At 36.8% G+C, this 20,000-nt stretch overlaps 2 protein-coding genes across 6 annotated transcripts in view; one reads left to right on the forward strand and one right to left on the reverse strand.

Moving 5' to 3' along the window:
• Positions 1-20,000, reverse strand: part of LOC135218487 (protein O-linked-mannose beta-1,2-N-acetylglucosaminyltransferase 1-like) — a 180,549-nt gene that overhangs the window by 29,488 nt on the left and 131,061 nt on the right. Inside the window, exon 3 of one of the 2 annotated variants that reach the window (XM_064254833.1) lies at positions 17,756-17,791. The exons of the other annotated variant lie outside the window; for it this stretch is intronic. The gene's annotated coding sequence lies outside the window, so the exon portion shown is untranslated. The remainder of the gene's footprint in view (positions 1-17,755; positions 17,792-20,000) is intronic. 2 annotated transcript variants of the gene reach the window in all.
• Positions 1-20,000, forward strand: part of LOC135218490 (uncharacterized) — a 256,375-nt gene that overhangs the window by 11,481 nt on the left and 224,894 nt on the right. The window lies entirely within an intron of this gene.

Raw genomic sequence — 20,000 nt, forward strand, 5'->3', positions numbered from 1 at the left:
TTCCATGCATATGTGTTTACTCATTGAAATTGAAAACATTATAGTTATTGTACTCTATTTACACAGAGCTCATTATCCTCACGTCAAGGTTTACTGACATTGCACTCCATTGATAAAGCTTTCACGTCCAATTCATGGAAACATCACGTCTGGTGCCTTTATTTACTGAGCCCCATTTTCCTCATTTCAAGCGTGACAACTCTCATTTCGAGTACTACGGTAGTCATGACCCTCCTCCGCTGACACGGCTCGCATTTCACCTCCGTTTCCAGTCGATAATGCCTGGGCACTTCATTCAGGCGCGCGTCTCTTTTCCATCATTTCAAGTGCTATCATCACTTACAGGCAGTCCGCTGCTGCTGCTGCGGCAGCCTGCCCTGGGACCATGGTAGTATGCTCCCTCTCCATCTTGCTTCCCCCTCACATTTAAATATCCATCTATCGCGAGGTGAATTTGCTACCTGTCCTTTCCAAAACCCTTCGTCCCCTCTTCTTCTTCTTCTTCTTCTCCTTCTTCTCCTCCCTCTCCCCTCGGATCCCAGATTAGTTCTCCCCTCGATCTCCCCTGCCTCTAAAACCCTGGTAGCGTGTCTACTAAAGCAACATGGAAGGGAGCTAACGCCGATTGTATACACACGCACGGAAACTTCTCACGACTGCGAACGCGCCCCGGCGTTTCACGCCGCTAGCATGGGATGGCAGTAGATATGGGATGTTTCGTGGATCTCTCTCTCTCTCTCTCTCTCTCTCCTCTCTCTGAAAGAAATATGCATTACGTTGATGTAAAAGGCAGTTTGTATATAATGGCAGGTCTTAAAATATGGCATGTGTTATTAATGTCATTTTAGGACATTTCCCAGTAACTGAACTCCAGATTATTTACATTATGCCTTAAGTTGACGTTTCCTATTCCCAAGGACTTCTTAGGTAAATGAAGTCGTGCTTGCCTTACGCTTCCCATTTTATTTTTTCTACTGTTGAGAGAGAGAGAGAGAGAGAGAGAGAGAGAGAGAGAGAGAGAGAGAGAGAGACTTAGGGCAGGAGATTCAGATATGGTACCGACAAATAGTTGGAAGAGACATTGGGTAAGTACTAACACTGTATAGGTAAGCCTTTCCTTAGGACGAATTCTTAAAATGCCGTTAAATTTTATTGATCATTGTGCTTCATTTTGCAAGGATATCTTAAATAATATGATTAAAGTGACCATTAATTAATAATATCATTCAAGTGACCATTAATTCATCAGTGCGTTTAGCCTTTCATCTTACAAACTAATTGTTTAAACAACTCGTTCTCTTTCAGAAAGTCGTTAACTTTGTCTGCTTGCAAGATTGATTTTGACCTTATAAAGTGTTAATGCTACAAATTTTCATTAAATTTAGTTCGAATCCTTTTCAGTTTTTTTCGAGTACCCCCTTTGAAGTTATTCATGGGTTAAAGTCTCACTTTACCATTGTTGGAAATTTATCTTTACCTTCTCCCTTGTTTGAAAATTATGGTTTTTTGTTTTATTATTACTATTAAATTATATATATATATATATATATATATATATATATATAGATATATTATATATATAGGATATATTTGGTAAAGGCCTACCTTTCCATTTTTTTTTAAGTCTCCGTGTTCACTTTATAAATGTCAACCTTAGCCATTTATATAGTCGAACTCTCCCATCTGTATAAAGTCTACCTCGTTAACATGTGTAAAATTCTAATTTCTGATAAGAAATTTTCCCGAATAATACGAGAACTGAGGAATATCCTCCTGGCAAAAAAAAGAAAGAAAAAAAGAAAAAAAAAGGTGTCCAGAGGGACCATTTAACATACATTTTTTCTATTTACGCGAAGTCTCCCGACAGCGTCTCATTCATCTTCCGCGAAAGAGCCGAAATGAATATGGAAATCAGCCGGGGAAATGGAAAGTAATGTTATTTTCTCTTTTAATTTTTGGCTTGGGGTGGGGGTGTGGTGACGTCATTTAAAGCCTCATCAAGAGCTGAATGGAGGTCCTTTTTCATCAGTAGTCCTCTTATGAATATTCCAGATGACGTCCTGCCTCTCTTAAGTAAATTAAAAACAACTGAATCCTGAGAAAGATTCAAGTATTCAGTGCCGAGTGCCACTCCTGATAACCTTTTTTTTCTTTTTTTTTTTCTCGATCCTTACTGGGTGTCTGAGATTCTCCGGCTAAAACAGGTCTCTTGATCGTTATTTGTATCTTTCTTGACATAGCGACGTCCTAGATATCACATTTTCATAGTTTTGATTGCGTTTATACGTAAAAGTGATTATATCTATGGTATATACATTATATTTATTTATATATATATATATATATATATATATATATATATATATATATATATATATATATATATATATTAATGAAATACATTACAAGGTCCAATTGTATACAAAATAAAGAATTTTTTTTATATCCGTAGCATGATTCATGTATATATATATATATATATATATATATATATATATATATATATATATATATATATATATATGTATATATATATATATATATATATATATATATATATATATATATATATACATATGGATATAAACATATGTATATATACATATATATATATGGATATAAACATATGTATACATACATACATACATACATATAGCTATATATATATATATATATATATATATATATATTATATATATATATATATATTTATAGTATATATATATATATATATATATATGGATATATGCATATGTATATATACATACATATACACATATGTATATATATGTATATATGTATGTATGTATATATTCACGACAAGAATCCCCCTCCAAATCATGCAGAGCTCACTCCCCACTATTCTTGAACCTCTCCCAGACCAGGTGAAGCCGAGTAACTTGTTTCCCGTAAGCAATCTCGTCTAATACTGCCAAGAAGAAGATTTTCAGAGAGCTGTTTAATCGGAAGAGACTTCAAGAAGATGACGACATCCACCAGAAGTGGATGGTCCCGTCCATCCACCCAGACCATGGCTATTTGCCTGTGGCCCCCCCCCCCCCCTCGCCCTCCCCCGCCCCACAGTCCCGTAGCCTCAACCCCACACGCAAACCCGATAAACTCTTGATATATATGCAGAAAGTTCAGAAGTTTTGGCTGACAGAGAGCGCGAACTTATTCGTTTTCGTGGGGCCCGTCTCTCTCTCTCTCTGCCTCCCTCCCTCGATTCTGATACAGGGACAGGACACGTCTGCCATTAACAAAATATGCAAATGAACGATTAAATGCGGAGAGAAAAATGTATTACTTTTCGCTCACTACCTCCGCTGCCTTCTCCGTTCAGCTTCTTTTTTTTTCTTTAATCTTCAGCAGCAGCAGCAGCAGCAGCAGCAGCTTTAGCTTCTTGCATCTGGGATGGTTCGCTACGAATCACAAAAATTTGGTTCCTCGGTAGGAATCGATTTGGGGAGACGGTGTATTCCGTAACTTGCGATGGTTTTTTTTGTTGTGAAGATTTGTTCTTCTTTAGATTTTCTGTCTTTTATGTTACGATGGCACGTGGGGAGAGAGAGAGAGAGAGAGTGATAAAATAGGGTAGAGAGAAATAGTCAAGAAGGAACATATGCATCAACGGATATTATATATTATAAAATAATGCATGTTGATATATATGTTATGTATGTATATGTGTATATATCTATACATATATATATATATATAGATATATATATGTGTATATATATATGTATATATATTATCTATATATGTATATATATATATATATATATATATATATATATATATATATATATATATATACATATATTTATGTATACATATGTATGTGTGTAGACTGGTCTTTTTTCTGTGCATAACATATTTTGTTGCACTGGCAACGCGCGGTTCTGCCATCAAATAGGTTAAGTCATTTTATGAGTTTATGAAAACTTTTGATTCATAGCTCTTTCTTTTTCAAAGCGAGCTCAGTATGACATGGAGTTTCGAGAGAAGATACCCTCTCTCTCTCTCTCTCTCTCTCTCTCTCTCTCTCTCTCTCTCTCTCTATCTCTCTCTCTCTCTCTTACATTCCAGCCGCATCAATTGGCTGATATCAAATATTTGGGAACAAGTTTCCCATTTTTATTTGAGCTCCTCCGCTTTTTCACGGTTCCCTTGCCTCCCTAACGATTGTGTTTACTTATCCAACATGTTCTTTACTTTATTATTTGACGAGTAAATATTCTTTTTGTTTCTTTCCCCCCATTTCCCTTTGCCTCTCTTACAGTTACTCTCTTGTAGCCTTTCACAGAGCCCTGCCCTTCCATAAAAGTTTCAATTTCCCCAAACATCACCATCGCATTACCCACTTCTTTCTAACCTTCTCTACGCTCTTTTTTTTTCTCTCTCTCTCTCTCTCTCCTTGTGCGCTGATACTTTGTTGCTTCTGCTTACTAATTTGCTTCCTTTCATGTTACTTTTTGAGAAGGACGAGTTATATTCATAAATTACGAGTTACATACAAAAGCAGGTGGTTTTGTTTTATGGCTAATTCTTTTTCGACCACATATGGAGACAGGAATTAATTAAGTTTCTCGCTGACTAATTCTCTCTCTCTCTCTCTCTCTCTCTCTCTCTCTCTCTCTCTCTCTCTCTCTTCTTGCTGCTGCTTAGATAAATGGGGATAAATGATGCAGGATGTGAATGAAATATTCTAAATATTCTTAGTTGAGGCCACACCCTTATGCAGGCTCGGGATGCGCACCTGAACAGGTATAATTCGGTTGGTTTATGGTTCCTCTACACGTTGTCTCCGAAACATATTCAAGAGAGGGATTAAAAAGATAAATAGAGTGCATATGCAGATCAAGATGATGCGTCAAATGAAGTTCAAGAAGAAATAAAAAGGAAATATCTGTAATGATATGAATCAAAATAACTAGGGTCTCAATGTCTAAAAAAGATAAGAGCTGATTCGTAATTAGATCAATATGAAGATCAAAATACCAAAGGCTTATATATAACCAGGAAGGGATGTCTCCCTGTCTTGGGATGCTGCGACGTCTCAATCGCCCATTAAATCTTACCCAGGTACATAATTCCCTTGAGGGGATCTTAGGTCTTCCACATCTTTTATTCATGTCAACCAGACTTCCTCGAGAGGGAAAAAAGAAGTGACGCCTCCTGACAGGATGTAAATCAAGGCTCTACTATTAACAGTTCCTGTAAAGTGTTTGATATATTTTTTTAATACGTCGTATATATATGGTATATCTCGGCTTCTAGCTTCCCTAGACGACTCCTCGTTAAGTCGATTCTAGTCTCGCGAATATTCGTTGAGAACGAATTGAAAGCCCACTGGTTCCATGCAACGTAAAAACACCATACAAACAAACGACTGAAAAGCTTCTCTCGCTTTAGACGGCGAAAGTCGAAACACTGTAACCCCTTTCGTTCTTTTTACAGTACCTCCTTTCATATTCTCTCTCTTCCATCTTGCTTTCCTTAACCCGCTCCTAACAGTTGATTCATAGCGTAAAAGCGAGTTTTCCTCCCGTTACACCTCTCCAACCTTTAACTGTTAATTTCCATTTCGATGCTGAATGATCTTCTAGGTCCCAGTGCTTGGCCTTTGGCCTAAATTCTGTAATCAACTCAACTTATTTATTTTTTGGTATTTTTTGTTCAATATTGAAAGTAAGTTTCTCCTACAGCCCCTAATATTCTCTACCCTATTTGTTCTTCTGTAATGTGGTCCTGTCTGAAAAGGTACATCTTTCATTATACTTTATAAAAAAAATCTTCCTTATAATCAACAACTAGATCAATTAACCGAGTTTTAACTACAAATCAAAGCTTAGTTTTGTGCCATTAACATAGGGATTCGCAACATGGGTTTACGGACTCTTTCTTGAAGGTTTTTTTTTAAGGTATTAAGTGGGTTACTAAACTACGAATTGTCTGGAGAGAAAGAGAGACATAATTTTTTACTTAGAATATTCATTCTCTCTCTCTCTCTCTCTCTCTCTCTCTCTCTCTCTCTCTCTCTCTCTCTCTCTCTCTCTCTCTCCAGAGGTACTGTCTTAGACACTCCTAAGATTAAAGAAAAAGTTCCCTCTTTGCCATCAATTAAATACGTACGCAAACTGTCTCTTTTACCAGAATAATGAATCATCTCTCTTATTAGCTAACATATACATGCAATATATCTGCAAAATTTCCCAATTACGGAGTGGCTATGTTGTCTCTTCAAGGGATAAAACTTCTCGGATATGTTTATCTTTCTTCTAATGGTTTATATTTTTTTTCTCATTAGAGGAAATATACAATATTTTACAATTTTAATAGTATTACATACCTATTATATTTGGACTCATTTGACCGCCTTGTATCCGATTTGATGTGTAAAGGTTTCTGAAGTATTGCTTACAACTCCTTTATTATTATTATTATTATTATTATTATTATTATTATTATTATTATTATTATTATTATTATATTATTATTGATCCATCAGCTCTCACAGGGCTGGCTGGGAGGATTATTTTATTTATCCTTTTTTTTGTATTTTGTCAATTAAATTACATATAACTTTTAAGGCTTCATATATAGGATACCGGTCGATAGTAATGATTCTATTATCATTTTTTTTAAAGATTTAGCGCAAATGCAATAAAAATAAAAGTCGAATAGCAACAATGACAACAATAACCACGCAAAACTTGACGTTAACGTAAATCATTTCTCAGAATGCGTCGCAAAAATATTAGAAAATAAAACCGATAAAATTAAATTGGAATTAAAATGCATATATTCGCCACAGGTGCAATCGACAATCAAGAATCCTGAATATTTGATATTTATCTCTGTTACCAACCAGTTTTTGCGAACCGAAAAAATAAAGAATGATTTATTCTCTACAGTTTAACCGAAATCTCTCTCTCTCTCTCTCTCTCTCTCTCTCTCTCTCTCTCTCTCTCTCTCTCTCTCTCTCTCAAATAAATAAATATTTATTCTCCATGATATAACCGAAATCTCTCTCTCTCTCTCTCAAATAAATAAATATTTATTCTCCATGATATAACCGAAATATCCTCTCTCTCTCTCTCTCTCCTCTCGTCTCTCTCTTCCTCCGTCTCCTCTCCTCTCTCTCTCTCTCTCTCTAAGAATGATTTATTCCTCACGATTTAACCGAAATATTTCTCTCTCTCTCTCTCTCTCTCTCTCTCTCTCTCTCTCTCTCTCTCTGCTGATCAAAATACCGATTGAAAGCACGGCGTAAAATAAGAGAGAGAGAGAGAGAGAGAGAGCGAGAGAGAGAGAGAGAGAGAGAGAGAGAGAGAAGTGTTTATGGCAAGATGTTACGAGTGGCCATAAAACGTCATTGTTGTCTAGAGAGAGTTAATACTCTGATTGCCGATACACTTGCTCTCAACGAAAAAGGTGTAGGGACACAACATCCTTCCAATTTCTTTGAGGACCGAGGTAACAATGATGAAACAAGAAAGCGCACAAGTAAATAAAAAAAAAAAAAAAAAGGGGGTGGGGGGGAACTAGACAAAGACGCCCATCTATTGAAAGGAGGAGCAGATCAATTAGAACCAACAACTTCCATCCAAGCCAACTTTCTCATCATACTTTTTTTTCCCCTCAGAGCTATTCCTATTGCATTATTTTTTTTTTTTTTTTTCGAACGCAAGAAGGCCGTTTCTTTCCGCTCACAAAGAAGAGAGACGGAAGTAAAAACGAAAAAAAAGAGAAAAATAAGGAAGAAGTTGAGGAAAAGCGGAGGCAGTTCCCCAACGTTTCCCCAACCTCGAAAGATGAAAGGTAAATCCCTCAACCCCCACCCCCTCCACCTTTCTTTCCACTCCTCTCTCCTCCCCATCCATAAACAACGTTGGACCATTCCTTCCCCTAGGGCCCCACCAAAAAAGAATAAAAAATGACACTCGGGAGAAAACGCCGACGCTTTTAAAACACTAGCCAAAGGGTAATTAGAACCTCATGCCTCTTAGGGAATAGTAAAATCCGACCGAAACTTTGCAATCAAAACAACGTCCCTCAAAAATGGACGTCCATTTTCCATTGGCCAATTACCTCTTTCATAGGTAGAAGAAAGTTCTCTCTTCGTTGGCCGCCCACCCTCTTGTTCTTTTGACTCGGTTCGTCCTCTCTCTCTCTCTCTCTCTCTCTCTCTCTCTCTCTCTCTCTCTCTCTCTCTCTCTCTCTCTCTCCTTCCTTGATTTTGGCCTAAACTGTAAAGAAGGAGGAATTTGATGAAACAGCTTGTATTTAACGTGCAAGAAAAACATTATATATATATATGTATGTATATACATAAATGTATATATATATATATATATATATATATATATATATATATGTATGTATATATTTGTGATAATGACAATGACGTCTTACTTCTCCAGTGCGATATTGAAGAACGTCCAAACAACTCGGAGAAACTCCTTTGAAGTAAACGTCAACGATGTAAGACGTCGTTTAATGTCAAAATCAAAGGAAGCCATTAACGAGAAGTTAAGTTATATATATATATATATATATATATATATATATATATATATATATATATATATATAAACCAAATTGACTACCTTTGTGACTCTTAGAGAAATCAATTCGTATAAGAGTTCTGTTGAGACTTTATATTTCATTGTTAGAAGCTCTGCTTATTATTCCCTCTTTAGATTGCGAGTCTTCCTTTACTTAGTAATATTGTGTGGGGGTTTTACAATCGAATGTCATTCATAATTCATCCGAAGCCTTTAGGGTAATGGGGGAAAGAGTGGCTAGAAATAAAAAGAAAATAAATTTCATGATTAATAAAGGTTCCTGCCTGATGTTTGGCTCCTTGAGGCAAAAAAAAAAAAAAAAAATCAATGTTCGGTATGAATCAAAGACATGAATATATTTTGAAACGTGAATATATTTTGTGAAATCATTGGATAAACGGTTAATGTATTTATGCTAACTACGCATTTGAACATTAGGCAGTGCTGTATTTCATAAAGTTTTTGATGGTAAATTCATTAAACACCGCAGTAAATCTATTTACAATATTTCGAATTTAATGCTGGCCATGTTCACAAATAAACCGAATTAGTACCGCTCTGTTGAAATTGCGGTATACCCCATGAACAGCGTGTCTAATATTTTGAAAAGTTACGCGTAATAAATTGAGACGCTCGTTTTTGCATTTTGAAAACGTTGCATTCAGCATTTTCTGAAAGCGATTTGAACGGCTTTTTGAAAGGTTAACGAGAATTTATTTCGTTTGTGCTCATCACGATTAAATCCCTTCGGCCCCTAGCTGCAACCACTTTCGTTCCTTTTACTGTACCTCCTTTCATATACTCTTTCTTCTTCTTACTTTCCACCCTCTCCTGACACTTGATTCATAGTGCAACTGTGAGGTTTACCTCCTGTTACATCTTTCAAACCTTTTACAATAAATTTCCATTTCAGCGCTGAATGACCTCATAGGTCCCAGTGCTTGGTCTTTGGCCTAGATTTTATACTCTAATCAATCGCGATGAAAGCATATTAGACGACAGATGGCGCCTTTCCTTAAGACATTAGTAATATTGCAACGCTTGCAATGCTCTTTCTCAGTTGGAAATATAACCATACAAAAAAATATTTACATTTTAACTTACGGATTAGCTATTCACCGTGACAGAGTAAGCTGTTTAACAGGAAACTATCTGAAGGCAGAGAAAACAAGACGCAGCAACGAAGTGAAATTACGAAAGAAGGGAAAAGAAAGAAAGAATGAAAGAACGAATGTTTTAGAATCTGTTCGGTGACTGAGCTTCTTTTAAATGTTTAATTTTTGTTTTCTATTGTTTTCTTTTTTACTCTACAGAAAGCATCGCATTCCGCTCCAAGCATTGGGGTTTGCCTGAACACTTATGATAACATGCATTGGTAGATGATCCGTGATTCCTTCTGTGTTACGAACGGGGCATTTTCATTTCACACAGATTTCCCTTTAATTCCAGGTTTTGAAGAAAGAAAAACGTGTTGACTTGGCGAGGAGGGAGAAGGGAGGGCTGGGGGGCGGGGAAGGTAGGTAGGTGTGTGTGTGTGTGTGTGTGTGTGTGTGTGTGTTGGATGGGCTTCCTGCTACTATGTGTTGGGGGGTTACTCTCATACCGTAGTATAGTGTAGCTGGATAGTGATATACTTCTAAATGCTTTGGCCTTTATGTAAATAAATAAAATGGTTTCAAGGGCTTTATGATCAGTAAGAGCAATTACCACCGTGCAGAAGTCTTATTGTATTAGTCTTGAGAGAGAGAGAGAGAGAGAGAGAGAGAGAGAGAGAGGAGAGAGAGAGAGAGAGAGAGAGACGACAGCTGGAGCTTTTGACAAATATTTTGATAGAAACATAAATAAATTAGATGTTACATAAACATCACCATAACTCGTAAGAATGATATGAAAAAAAGCTCCTAAGAATTAAAGACAATATGGAAATAAGTGAATCACCAAAACCTCACAGTCGTCATCGGAAAATGTCAGCGAGAACAACTTGCTAACGAGGCTGATTGATTTGACAGACAGTTTTCATCAATTACCTCCGAGGAGAACATGCGATAACTTTGCAGAGAACTGAGAGCTAATTAGCGATGCGATGTTGTCGGATGTCGAAAACCGTCTGGAATGTTTCGGAGAGGAATAACTTAATCTTTCTGCTTTTGATTCTGGACGAAATTCTTCCTTCTTATCAACTAAGCACCGTGATTGCTTTAGGATGGCATTGCCTGTGGTATTGCCTTTTCCAAAACAGCAGCAACAGTAACAGCAATACCTAATAATAATAATAATAATAATAATAATAATAATATGAAGGTAGGAGAACCGAAGATAAGGTTTGAAACGTTGGAATTCCGTTACGCGCTTAGACAACGTCCAGACTAAGATATGTTAACCCTACGGCGACCATACGCCACTTTTAGTTATCATGTCAATAAATTAGTATTTTTAGAAGAGATTTCTTTAACCAAGATATGAACATCGGCCAGCTATTAGCAAATATCAGCCCTGATGAGAAGAGAATAATAAGAAGAATTGAAAAGACCATATATAAAATCAATTCCACTGATGCTGCCATCCTCTTTAACAACTTACTTTACTTTATCTTCCCTCCACTGGCCAGTGGCATAAGGCTGATACAGTTCCTCTCCATCTGTCTCTATCCCGAGCCATTTCCCTTGCTTCCTCTAGGTTTTGGATTTCATCCTCAAGATCCCTGACAATTATGTCTATCCACCTCGTTCTTGGTCTGCCCAGCGGTCTTCTTCCTATTTGTACTGCTCTCAGCGCTCTCCTGAGGTCTCTATTCCCATCCATCCTCTCAACATGTCCAAACCATTTCAGCCTCCCCCTCTTCAACCTGGTACTGACTGGCCTTTGCCTCAATCTCACCCTGATGTCTTCATTTCTAACATAAACCTCCCATTTAATGCCAAGTATCCTTCTCAGCAGATTCATCTCTAAATCATCCAGGTGGACGAGCCATACATCAGGACTGGTAGTACTACTGCATTGAATATTCTCATCTTAGTTAACAAAATAATAATAATAATAATAATAATAATAATAATAATAATAATAATAATAATAATAATAATAATAATAATAATAACATACTTCATGAAACAGATGGCTGTCTAGACGCCGTTGAGTTTGTACTGCATTTTCTCAATCTCTCTCGAGTGAGTTTCTTTGTTTGAGAGAGAGAGGGTCCTCTTCCGTAATAACAACAATAATAATGATGATACTTCTCTGGAATTCTCATTACATTGCTGTTTAAGGTTATCTCTGAATTTAAATTGCATTGTCAACAACGCGATGTGATTATACGTACAAAAAAAAGTAAAGCCCCAAGCATGAAATTTCGTCGACAAGGACTTGTTAAGTTCCATAGATCGAATCACACTGGATGTGTCGAATCAATAACAACTCTGTATACATGATAGGGCCATTCATCTTGGATGAAGTGCTACCGATACATTGTGGTTTGTATGACAGAATATTTCCCATAATGATATATCAAAAGTAGACCGAGTTACATTTTCGAAGAAGGCTTGTCACTTTAATGAATCTCCACTAGCAATAGCGTGTCCGATTTTTTTTAAATAGCATCAACATATTATCGTTAACGTTGCGTACAGCAATTTCCAAAAACAGCAGCTCCTTCGCTCGCTAGAAAGCTTGAACCAGATATAAATTTTCACATAATTAGCGAGTGCTAGTAAAAGTAAAGTGAGTTAATTAAGTAATTTAGTGTTTAATTAACTCAAGAGCGCCGTGCTTATTTCGTAGCTATGTAGTAGATGCGACCACCTAGTCTAAGTAATCGGTTATTAGAAAAATATAGTTTTAATGGACAGGGAACAGAAAACGGACACATTGAGGTAAAATGGTTACAGAAAACGGAGATGATGAAATAAGGCAGGCAGGAAGAGGCCGCCTCCCTGCTTTCTGCAGCACAGTAGATGAAAACAAAGCCAAAGAAGGGAAAAAAAAAAAAAAAAAAAAAAAGCAGACGAGGAGAACAGGGGTAAAAACGAGAAAGCGTTTTTTTTTTTGAATGCTAATGACGCCCACAAATTGGAAAACTTCGCGCGCTCAAATGACACATCCAATTTCCTCATACCAGCCAATGAAGCAACGCTTTCACTCCCCCCCCCTCTCTCCTCCACCACCCACTGCCCAATTCGATTACAAACCCTCTCCCCTCCCCCTCTCCACACCCCATTTCCTTTTTCTTCTTCTTCCCTACACCAATCGGTCTTTGGCATTCAGTTATACCCATTCATAACTACGTTAGCTTCCATCAAAGTTCTCTATTAAGAAGGCTGTCATTATGGTGGTCGCTCGTTTTCATTCGCTCATCTCTTGTCGTAGAGGGGACAGCGGTAATAATGACGCTAGTCTTGAAACCACGACAGACCTATACACTGCGTTAACGTAATTTTAGGATGGACGGTACTATACTTCCTGTATCGATGACTCTCTAACTTTGTCATCCTCTCTCTCTCTCTCTCTCTCTCGTCTCTCTCTCTCTCTCTCTCTCTCATTATAAAAACAAAATGAGTCTTTCTCAGCTCTCTTTCAGTTGCTTAGTCAAAGATGTGGCCAAGCTTAGTGACTCGCATGAAGTTTATCCTTATACATATATGTATGTATGTATAGCTGAATCACGAAAAATTTGGAACGTGATGAATTGTATAAATCAAGGCAAAAACCGCAAAGGAAAGTGAAACAATGGGGGTTACCGCTGCCAGGCCTTTCGACTCTCGTCCTTTGCTTAGTAAAGGACGAGCGTCCAAAGGCGTAGCAGTGGTACTCCATTGTTTCACTTTCCTTCGTGGCTTTAGCCTTATATATATATCTATATATATATATATATATATATATATATATATATATATATTATATATATATCTATTGACTGGTAAATGTTCTGTTACAACAGAATTCAACCATATAAATGAACATAACCACGGAATAACTGGAATCTGTCACGTATAATTTATAACAGCAACTGCTGGTACAAGAGTCAAATCGGTTTGACTAAATAGAGACAGGTAATGAACATCTCAAAGGGCGCATGGGATACAGATGTCATTGACAAAGTTTTCATTCAACCAACGCTTAAGAGGGCTAAAGGAAGATTATCAGCGGGAGTGACCTAAATTGGTTTACCCGTGGAAGTGTCTCTTGGTATAAATACTACCTTTTCTGTAACTTTTCTCATTCATTTACCTGAAGAGGGAGACAGCAGTCTCTGAAATATAGTATTTCTCTCTACATATATTTTGGCGTTTCTATATATATATATATATATATATATATATATATATATATTATATATATATATATAATATATATATATATATATATAATATATAGTGTTAAAAGATATAGAGCAGGCGTAAGGGTATACTGATTAATTTAACACTTAAAGGGACATTGACAATATCCCCTTCCTTAAGCCAGACCAAATCAACGTTAATCACCTCATCAAGAAGCAGTCTCTTGTAAGAGTTTGTGATGGATGCTAACCTAGAGATTACTGTCATGGTAACCAATCCTCTCGTCGAATTTAATCCTTTAATGGGGGTGGGGAGGGGAGTTGTTTCGTTGAAAAGAAAAGGAGGCAAGCTTCGCCCAAGGTTTTTCTGCCATGTCGGAATTACAAGAAACATTATTTTCATTTTGTTCATTCCATCATCTCTGGAGTAGGTAAAAGGAGTTGCGGAAATGCTAAAGAGTTTGTTCAGTACTCTACTTTTAAAGAGTTGTTTTATCCTGCAACAACAACAACAACAATAATAATAATAATAATAATAATACGAGTGGCTAAAGAGTGCATGGGAAGAAGGACTAATAAAAGTAGACGAAGACCCAGAAATATACAGAGACAGGAGAATGACAGACAGAACAGAGGACTGGCACAACAAACCAATGCACGGACAATACATGAGACAGACTAAAGAACTAGCCATCGATGACACTTGGCAATGGCTACAGAGGGGAGAGCTAAAGAAGGAAACTGAAGGAATGATAACAGCGGCACAAGATCAGGCCCTAAGAACCAGATATGTTCAAAGAACGATAGACGGAAATAACATCTCTCCCATATGTAGGAAGTGCAATACGAAAAATGAAACCATAAACCACATAGCAAGCGAATGCCCGGCACTTGCACAGAACCAGTACAAAAAGAGGCATGATTCAGTGGCAAAAGCCCTCCACTAGAGCCTGTGCAAGAAACATCAGTTACCTTGCAGTAATAAGTGGTACGAGCACCAACCTGAGGGAGTGATAGAAAACGATCAGGCAAAGATCCTCTGGGACTATGGTATCAGAACGGATAGGGTGATACGTGCAAATAGACCAGACGTGACGTTGATTGACAAAGTCAAGAAGAAAGTATCACTCATTGATGTCGCAATACCATGGGACACCAGAGTTGAAGAGAAAGAGAGGGAAAAAATGGATAAGTATCAAGATCTGAAAATAGAAATAAGAAAGATATGGGATATGCCAGTGGAAATCGTACCCATAATAATAGGGGCACTAGGCACAATCCCAAGATCCCTGAAAAGGAATCTAGAAAAACTAGAGGCTGAAGTAGCTCCAGGACTGATGCAGAAGAGTGTGATCCTAGAAACGGCGCACATAGTAAGAAAAGTGATGGACTCCTAAGGAGGCAGGATGCAACCCGGAACCCCACACTATAAATACCACCCAGTCGAATTGGAGGACTGTGATAGAGCAAAATAATAATAATAATAATAATGATAATAATAATAATAGTAATAATCATAATAATAGATATTTCTCAAGCAAAGCGAACGCTGGTGTTTCTTCTGATTGTCTTACATTTCATTACTAAATCAGATAATACATCTGTAAACCCTCCGCTAATACTCAACTTCAAATCCTGTCTCCTCTTTTCGATGTTTCTTTTTCATTCCCGTTCTCCTATTCTCGCTTTTAGTTAGTTCTTCCCACATCTCTTCCTCTAGTTTCTTTTAGAACCACGTTTAAGAGCATAGCGATTCTTCAGCTTGATTTAATCTCAGTTCCCAACTCTACAATCGATAAAGCACTGGTCCCTCCACGAGACGTTTGGTGCAATTCTCACTAAACGATTCTCTCGTGTTGATAGGACTATTTTCTCGTGCCTTCCCTTGAATCTGATGTAGGTTCACGGATGTTTTCTATATAGCCTACTGGCCTTTTCTAACGCGGATTCCATCGCTCTTCCATTTCCAGCAAAGATTTACTTTGCCCTTCCTTGTTTTCTTATGTTTTCACATGTTTTTATTTGACTTTTACATTCATTTTCGTTTCATATCCTCTCGTACACTTAGGATACGAGTTTATTTCATGCGATCGTTGCATTTCAAGACATTATTTCATTTTGTTTACATTGTTTCTGATATCTCTTCAATTTTCCAGCACGAGGGTGGTAAAGTTTCAAGACAAGTAGATATTCCTGATTCCTGTCGGTCTTCAGTGATTCCTGTTCCCCCGTTGCCACTCTGACTAATGTCTTCTCATTTACACAGAAAAAGCATTAACTCTGATGCCCTCTAATTTAAATAGAAAAGCTTTAAATCATAGATAATTTTTTGTCACACTCATTGGCCTGGTTTTCGAATCATTTAATATGCAGAAAAGTTTCTTTAGTTTCACAGTGTATGATATTCTTTTTGTATGATCTTTTTAACCGGTTTCATTTTTCAGATGACTGTAAAGCATGGCGGTTCTATAATTTATGTATAATCCTGCATATAAATGGCATTCATACATTGGCACATAAATTTTACACACACACACACACACACACACACACACACATACACACATATATATATATATGATATATATATATATATATATATATATATATATATATATATACTGTCACTGACACTTTACGTGCATGCATTTTATACGACTGAGTACGTACAACACTACCAAAGGAAATAAACGAATTGTCTTACGTTGATTAACTAAAATAGCTGTCTTGTAATTTCAAATCATAACGGACACCTTAACATTAATGGACCAAAGAGCTGCCTTCAAAGCAGACACCAAAAAAATAGAGAGAGAGAGATACACGAAACCGGAAGGCGATGACGCTAAATGAAAAGGAAATCAATTTTGTCGAACAGAGGGAAGACAATTATCTCTGTGAAGCCTTCCGTCCCGTATAGAGTGAGAGAGAGGTCTCCTGTTCTATCGCTCTCTATCTCTCCCATTCTCTCTCTCTCTCTCTCCCCCGCCATTCTTCTTCTCCCTCTTTATTCTGGAAAATGCCTCTCCATATTTCTAGGAGACGGCGGCTATTTTCTCTCTTGATCCCAGATGGAATATAGGTGCCGAATCTTCAGAGGCAAAGGGAAAGAGAGAAAGAGACAAGAAGACGAAAAAAGAAGAAAAAGATGAAAGTTGAAGAAGGGGGGGAAGACCTCCTCAATAGCGTGGTTGGTATGGTCTTGGCCTGCCACCTCGGGCATTCTATTGAGGGGTGAGAGATGTGTATTTCTGGTGATAGAAGTTCACCCTCGACGTGGTTTGGAAGTCACGTGAAGCCGTTGGTCCCGTTGCTAAATAATCATGCTGGTTCCATGCAACATAAAAACGCCATACAAACAAGAAAGGGGGGCGGGGGAAGGAGTCTTAGACAGATGTTTAGATATATTCGTAAGGTAGAAATGAGAAGGCGAATAAAGGTTTATTATAAACCATACTGAGTTTGTCGACCACGATTATTAACGCTAAAAAGAGAGACGCAAAACGAACTCTCAGTTCCATGATCTCTAGAGTATAGACGACTTGATGACAGAGCTACAACAACTAGATTCCTATTTGTCTTTGAGGAATCAAGTCTAGATTAGCTGCTTTTTTGAAGAATGTTCTAGAGCCTGTTCCTGTTTCTAGAACGAAGAACTTTTAACTGTGTGCTAGCACAGAGTCGAGAAGAGAATGCAGTATAACACGTGGAAAATCACTCCTGTTCTTGTATCTGTAGGTTACCATTTTTAGTTTTATTCTATTTTATTTATATTATAAACAAAATGTCATACCACCACGCACACACGTAGGGGAGCTACGTCTAATTTTACAGAACCGAAAACCAGTTCGCTAATTTATGTATTGGATGAATTAGGACTTACGGAATTAGGATGTGGAATATTCATACTCACTCTCTCCGCTTTGAAGTCTGGAAGCTCAGTTAGACCCTGGAATAGCAAATGGATTGATATCAGAAAGACTCGATTTCTTCGCTCGCTGTCGTAAACGGGACTAATGGAATTTGCGATGTGAGATCTAATATCGAGACTGATTTTTTTTTCTCGTTATGATGAAATGTGTACGATGTAACGCTGGAATTGTTCCGTGGGCTTTAATAGAGAGTAATAATTGGTTGCGTATCAGTGGAAAATACTCTGCTATAAAAATGGACAGATGAATGATCGAGGTTTTACTTTTACAACAATGTCCATTATTTGGTATTTATATGTCATGTAAGTGCACGTGCATATATATACAAATGTTATTTATATATACGTATCACATTATATGCATATATATTATACATATATGTATATACACTATAATATCCATATATTTTAGTACTCCTCCTCTGTGTGTGTGTGTGTGTGTGTGTGTGTGTGTGGGTAGACCAATATAGCGAATTTACGACCTAGTGAATTATGATTGTATTTGTTACGTAAATCACAATTGTAGTATTCCTAAGAGTGACATTTATTGTCCCAGTCTTGCCAAGTTATATTTACACCTTCATCAGTCAAAAACTTCACCCGCAAATCATCTAGAGAGTAGATTTAGAGGCTCCTTTATTTTGACCATCTGTCCTCATTGGATGATGAAGCTACTCTTATGTGGTGAGTCCACACGAGTCTATATATCCTATAGTTTTTGAAGTTGCCAATGCCGGCGGCCTCTGGAAAATATAGGCACAAGCATGTTCGGATATGACTTTTTACATTTCAAATTCTGTTTTCACAGTGACCATTTTGATCACCTTTGAAATTGTAATGGCAATGAAAAGAGCCAATAAATGGATCGTAATTCGGCTTTTACTTGGTGTTTTGTATGTTTGGATATATAGATATATTGAGCGAGAGAGAGAGAGAGAGAGAGAGAGAGAGGCTAGAATGATTATGTATATATAACATATACATACATACATACATATTATATATATATATATATATATATATATATATATATATATATATATATATATATATATAATATATATATATTATACTAGCCTCTCTCTCTCTCTCTCTCTCTCTCTCTCTCATCTAGATCCGGACACGAATAACACCCAGTAAAAGCCGATTACGATCTACTTTCTCTTTATTTATTTATTTACTCATTTCATTGTCATAATATTCCAGCAAGGGGGTTACTTCTAAGAAAACCTTTATCTTTCCACATTTTACCACAACGTTCTTTGATCTCTCTCTCTCTCTCTCTCTCTCTCTCTCTCTCTCTCTCTCTCTCTCTCTCTTAAGCGATAAATGAAGAGATCTGGGGGGATCCTGTGACAAAGCAGGCTTAAGGGATTTCGTCTTTGTCGTTTTTTTTTTCCTTTTTTGTAGATTAGGGGAGTTTTAAGGTTACGCATTTCCTTGTACCGCAGCATCATTGCCATTAGTGCACAGCGTCTCATTACACGGGAATCATTATTTATCAAAGGTTCTGTGGATCTGTACCAACAGGGTAAAATGAAATTTGCGAATTCATAAACATACACCCTACGCAAACTCACATATATATGTACACATGACTTAAAATGATTTCAAGCACATGTAATATATATATATATATGTATATATATATATATTATATATATATTATATATATATGTATATACTATATATGTTTATATGATTATAATCGCTTGAACACGTGATTCGTTTATCACATATTACCACAGGTGGAGAAATAAGAGACGGGGTGTAGGTCCTGACCGGTTTCGACTTTATTTCCTACAACCTGTCCCCTTTTCTTTCACTTATATACATACATACATACATACATACATACATACATACATACATACATACACGTATTATACATTATATAATCAAGGTTTTGTGTAGTATATTAACGTTTACGCATTTTCAGCTTTTGCCCATTTACGCATTTTCGCATTTGTAACCCTTGTAGGTTGGAAAGTACTGGTCGGACCCGGGGGAAAGGAAAAAGGGAAATATAATTTAATCGCAATAGAATCCTTTGCTTAAAATGGTGTAATCTTAATGGAACACATATAGCGATTATCATCATATAAAAAGATTCGATCCCAATTGCGAAAACTAATTATACCTCGATTTCAATTTGAAGTTATAATAAGCCCATCAAATTCTATCAAAATCAGGACGTTTTAAACAGCTCCACCTACTTGTTCTTAAC

The sequence above is a fragment of the Macrobrachium nipponense genome, chromosome 9 (genome assembly GCF_015104395.2).
Source record: "Macrobrachium nipponense isolate FS-2020 chromosome 9, ASM1510439v2, whole genome shotgun sequence".
NCBI lineage: Eukaryota > Metazoa > Arthropoda > Malacostraca > Decapoda > Palaemonidae > Macrobrachium > Macrobrachium nipponense.